This window comes from Tupaia chinensis, unplaced genomic scaffold (assembly GCF_000334495.1).
Source record: "Tupaia chinensis unplaced genomic scaffold, TupChi_1.0 Scaffold000638_1, whole genome shotgun sequence".
Classification (NCBI taxonomy): domain Eukaryota; kingdom Metazoa; phylum Chordata; class Mammalia; order Scandentia; family Tupaiidae; genus Tupaia; species Tupaia belangeri.
The window spans coordinates 291,602-297,533 of NW_006160159.1; the positions used below are offsets into that span (position 1 = coordinate 291,602).

General features: G+C 36.5%; 1 pseudogene; it reads left to right on the top strand.

The window, feature by feature from the left end:
• The first annotated feature begins 1,556 nt into the window (after nt 1-1,556).
• On the top strand, nt 1,557-2,045 carry LOC102478683 (transcription factor BTF3 pseudogene; annotated as a pseudogene).
• The last annotated feature ends 3,887 nt before the right edge of the window (nt 2,046-5,932 follow it).

Here is a 5,932-nt window from a genome sequence, read left to right on the forward strand (position 1 = left end):
CTATTAAACCTCAAACAAGAATGTATTATATGTATAGTTATATATGCCTTTACCAGTTGTGTGAAAATAAACCTCAAACAAGAATGTATTATATGTATATTTATAAATGCCTTTACCATTTGTGTGAAACTAAAATAATTTTTTTTGTATATTTAGAAGCACATAAACATTGCATTTTTTCAAAAAATTTGTTTTTCAGATATTCTGATACAGGGTTCATGCACTCACTAGAGAGAGATGAAGAGAGAGAGGGAAAGTGAGAAATCACCCCCAAGGGGGATAGTCATACTAGTCCCTTTTTCTCCACTCTTTTCTTGGGATTTTGGGCACACATGCATACAAACCCAGCATGTTTACCAAGTAGCCAGGTGCGGGACTTGAACCCTGCAGTCGACCATCTGGGATTCAGTGCCTTAACCATCATACCACCTGCTGGCCCTCAGCATGTTTATCAAACCTCTAGTCCCAACTAGAACTGCTCAGTCAGCCACGTGGGATACTGCACCACCTGCAGGTCTGCATATTTTTTACCTGAACAAAAATAGCAAACATTATGTGTTTAAATGTTATGCTTCACAAACCGGGTACAAATTCTATGTATTAGTCCCATGATAAACTACTTTTAAGGGTTTTTACTTTGTGAGTGTTCACTAGTGGCAATTCTAATTAACCCACTGTACTTCCTCTTAATTTTTTTCTTTGTTCTTTATACTTATCTATAATAAATATAAAGGCTTGTGTGAGAGAGAGCTAGAGAATGAATAATAGTCAGTAATCAGAAGGTTGAAGAAAGAAGATGTGATCAAAATAGTCAGCAATGAGTTTATTCATCTCTCCATTGCTATTTCTACAAATAGTGTTGAGATAATAGACACTTACATACAAAAAATATACACCAGAATTTAAAGCTCATACATAATACAAAATAACAATTCCTAATATATGAAATTAGGTGAGAATAGAAGAAAACAGAGTAGATAGAAACTTCTTTAAGACCAGAGTTCAGGGACCAGCAGTTGGCTTAATGGCTTTGTTGCTGGACTCCCACGCAGTCAACCGCAGTTTGCGTCCTGAAAACTCTAAATATCTAACAACTGCCTTGTGTTTAGAGTATTTTTTTTTTGGAGAGGTTTTTGCTATAGAGCACATGAGCTCTCTAGACAGAGAGAGACAGAGAGACAGAAAGCAAGAAATCACCCCCCAGGGGGTATGGCCATGTCACAGTCCCTTTTCCTCCATTCTCTTCTCGGGATCTTGAGCACGCATGCACACGCACCCAGCGTGAGTTTTAAGTCACCAGGTCTAGGACTCGAACCGTGGTTGACTACATGGGAGTCCAGTAGCATAGCCATTATGCTAACTGCTGGTCCCGTGTTTAGCATATTTTAATAACACCAAAACTCAGCAGTAAAAAACAGAACAACTCATTTCTGACCTCCCTCTAGCTGCCATCTTGTGTCCCCACATGTGTGGGCCTATTCTCTCAGCTGGTCTGCCTGAGACCTCCTGAGTGCCAACCCTAGTCCCCTGCCTGGCCCCTTTTCCTCTCCGACAAGATGAAAGAAATTATCGTGAACCAGGAAAAACTCGCCAAGCTGCCGGCACAAGTGCGCATTGGTGGGAAAGGAACTGCTCACAGAAAGAAGAAGGTGGTTCATAGAACAGCTACAGCAGATGATAAGAAATTTCAGTTCTCCTTAAAGAAGTTAGGGGTAAACAATATCTCTGGTATTGATGAAGTGAATATGTTTACAAGCCAGGGAACAGTGATCCACTTTAACAACCCTAAAGTTCAGGCATCTCTGGCAGCGAATACTTTCACCATTACAGGCCATGTTGAGACAAAGCAGCTGACAGAAATGCTACCCAGCATGGTAAACCAGCTTGGGGCAGACAGTCTGACTAGTTTAAGGAGACTGGCTGAATCTCTGCCCAATCTGTGGATGGAGAAACAAACACCACTTGCTACTGGAGAGGATGATGATGATGAAGTTCTAGATCTCGTGGAGAATTTTGATGAGTGTTCCAAGAATGAGGCAAACTGATTTCTTCTGAAAGGGATAAACTTGACAAAGTCACTGGGAGCTGCTATTTTATATTATGACTGCTTTTTAAAATTCTGTTTTGTTTATGGATCTGATAAAATCTAGATCTCTAATATTTTTAAGCCTAAGCCTCTTGGACACTGCAGCTCTTTTCAGTTTTTGCTTATACGCAGTTCATTCTTTGCAGCTAATTAAGCTGAAGAAGCCTGAGAATAAAGTTTGGAACAAAGGTTAATAAAGTTCTTTGCCTAGTAAAAGAAAAAAAAATAGCAGAACAACTCAATTTAAAAAAAAATGAAAAGGCATGAATAGACACTGAAATAAAAAAGATATACTGATAGCAAATAAGAACATTAACAAAATGAAAATACATGTAACATTGTTAGGAAATAGAAAAATGCAAATTAAAACCATTATGAAATATTACTAAACATCTAGTCAAAACCTTTCTTCCTCTCCCATCCCCAAAAAAAGAAGAAATAAAAGAAGCACTGACAATTGACCACATCAAATGACAGTGAAGATGTGAAGCAACTGGAACTCTCATACATTGATGATGAGAAGGCAAAATATTAGAGGCAAGCTGGGAAAATGTGGCTGATTTTTATGGGTTATACTTTAATACATCTGTATGAACTCATGGATAAATGTCAAATAAATGGCAACCACTTGGATCATTCTAGCCCCAATGTCCTAAATTGTTTTCACTTTCATACATTAAAGTTCAGCTTTTACTCTGAAAAATTGTGTTGTTTTTAACAAATGCAGTTTCATTTATCTACTCTTTTTAAATTTTTTATATTTTAGATTTCTGCAACAGGATTCAGGCACTCAACAGGAACACAGAGAGACAGAAGTAAAAAATCACCTTCTCCCTCCAGGAGAGTGCCTACACCATAATCCTCTCTCTATTCTCCTGTCTGTATTTTAGGCACGTGTGCATGCGCACACGTGGTCTGTTATTGAAGCCTCCAGATCTGAGAATCAAACTGCAAAGTTGGTCACGTGGGATTCAGTGTCTTAACCACATGTCACTGGCCTTCCTCTATATATGTTCACTCTTAAAGAATCATAGAAAATAATATCACCATAGTAGAAAAGTTCCTTGTGCTTCAACTAATCAGTTCTTCCCATTTCTCTTTTAAATGCATAGTTTTGCATTTTGTACGATGTCATGTAATTGAAATTACAGAGTTTGCAGTATTTTCATACTGGTTTTTAAGAAGTAAAGACATACAATTAAGATTCATTCTTGTGTTTTCATAAGTTGTAAGTTTCTCTTTTTTTAAATTTTTTTTTTAGATTTTTGTCATTGGGAGCATGTGCTTGCCAGAGAGAGAGGCGGAGAGAGCAAGAATATGAAAAATCACCATCCCCTTGGTGGGGAGGGGTGATGGTCATGCCACAATTTCATCTCCTCCATTCTCTTCTTGTTATTTTGGGAATGCATGTACACATGCCCAGACTGATTTTAAAGCCACCAGGCCTGGGACTCAAATCATGGTTGGCCAGGTGAGAATCCAGTGTCTTATCCACTATGCCACCTGCTGGCCCTCAGAATTTATTCTTTTAAACCACTGAAATCTATTCATTATATGAACATATCATAGTTTGTTAAAAATCTACCTATTGAACACACCTTGGTTGCTTCCACTGTTGAGATATTCTAAATAAAGCTGTTATAAATATTGCCATACAATTTTTATATCGACATAATTGAAATCTGTTGCACCTAGAAGAGCAATGCTTTTAGAAATTTTTATTTAATTTTATTTATTAAAATTATTTCTTTTATTTGGCCAGAGAGAGAAAGGGAAAGTTAGACAGCTAGCCACCGGGTCCAGGATTTAAACCATGGCCAGCCATTTGGGAATCCAGTGCCATAACCATCACGTCACTGGAGGCCCCCAGACCAATGTTTTAACTATAGATTAACCCTAGGCTTGTTTACTGTTGTAGGAAAATGTCAAACTGTCTTCCACAGTGGTAGTACCATTCCACCAGGAGAGAAGGAGCTCCTGTTGCTCCATATCATTGACAGCAATAGGTTTTGACAGATGTTAGAATCTCAGTTATTACCATAGATGTTAATGGTATCTAATTATGTTTTTTAAATTTGTAAAGAAAAAATATGTTGACTGCCTTTTCATCTTTGCATAAACAAATTTGTTGAGTTGTTCTATGTGTCAGTTAAATGTTTTACTTGATTTTATACATATATGTGTGTATGTGAGCGAAAGAGAGAATCCTACGGTGTGATGTCGTCATGCAGTAATATTTTTTCCTCTATTTCTTCATCTTTTCAGGATTTTGGGCACACACACAGAATGTTTTTAAGTCAGGTTTAGCAGGACTCAAATCACACTCAGTTATGTGTGATTTGGCTCCTGTAGGCACCAGGTTACCAGGCTGGCCATTTTTACTCAATTTTTAAGTAGGTTGCTTTCTTATGGTTGAATGTTAAGGGTTTTTTTCTACTTTCTAAAAAATATGTAAGACCGTTATAAGATATGTGATGTGCAAATATTTTCTCCCATTTTATAGCTTTCCTTTCTGTTGTTCAGAGTGCTTTACACATAATAGAAGTTTTTAATTTTGATAAAGTTCCAATTTTTTTTTTATAGATTTTCGTTTTTGATGCTGTGTTTTAACTTTCATCACAGATCACTCAGACTTTGTCCAGACCTTCCTGTGTAAGAAAAGGTCATGAAGAAATTCTCAGATCTACCTCTCCTGGCAGTACTTCCTAAAACCCTCATGTGAGATGACCATGCCCTTTGTGTACCCAGAAAAAAAGGGAGACTACATAGAAAAAAAGAATACTACAAGGAAGAATCTGAGAAAACAGGAATTGCTAGGTTTCCTTCATTTTTTTTTCCAAACATCAGATCCCATTATACCCTTAACCCATTGTACTTCTACATGACTGTCTAGTCTTCATCAAACCCAATAATAAAAATATACCATTTCCTCCTGGCCTCTAGATCTGTATTTTTGAAGACTAATGTTTCATGTAAAACATTGCTCAAACACATTTTTATTCTTTTCTCTTATAAGCCTATCTTTTGTTATAAGGTGTCCATCATAATCTTTATGATGGGTGGGAAAAGGTATAACTTTTTCTCTCCTACAGTATTTAGAACTAATATATATATGAAAGATCTATTTCTGAGTTTCTGTTTGTTTGTTTTTGGCATGTGAACATCCTATTGTTACAATATCACTTATTGATAAAACTATGCTTCCTCCACTTAATTGCTTTTGCTCCTTCTTCAAACATCAGTTAGCCACATTTGTATGGATCTATTTTGAATTTCTCTAGTCTATTCCTTTGGTCTATCTGTCTGTTCTTTGGCCAGTTTCCCGCTATCTTGATTACTATGGCTTTCCATGAATTCTTAGATGGTTTCTGTCCTCCAACTTTGTTTTTCTTCTTTGGTATTACATTGGTTATTCTGGGTCTGATACTTTTCAATTTAATTTTTAGAATTCATTTGAAATATCTATAAAATTATTTACTGGAATTTTGTATAGAATGACCTTGAACCTATAGATCAACTTTGTAAGACATTAATGAAATATCAAGTGTCCCTGTACACGAATGCAGAATATCTGCCCATTAATTTAGAACTACGTTGATTTTCTTTCTTTAAAAGATTTTTTATTTTTACCATTTTAAGGTTTTTGCCATAGAATACATGCCCTCAGCAGAGAAAGAGGGAAAGTGCAAAGTCACCTGTCAGGAATGATGTCTGGGACTTGAACCGTTATTATTTAAGTGGGAGTTCAGTGCCTTAACTACTACACCACCCACTGACACAGGGCTTTAGGTTTTTTAAAAAGCAGAGCTATAAGTGATTTTCCAGTAAAATAAAGACAACTTTATA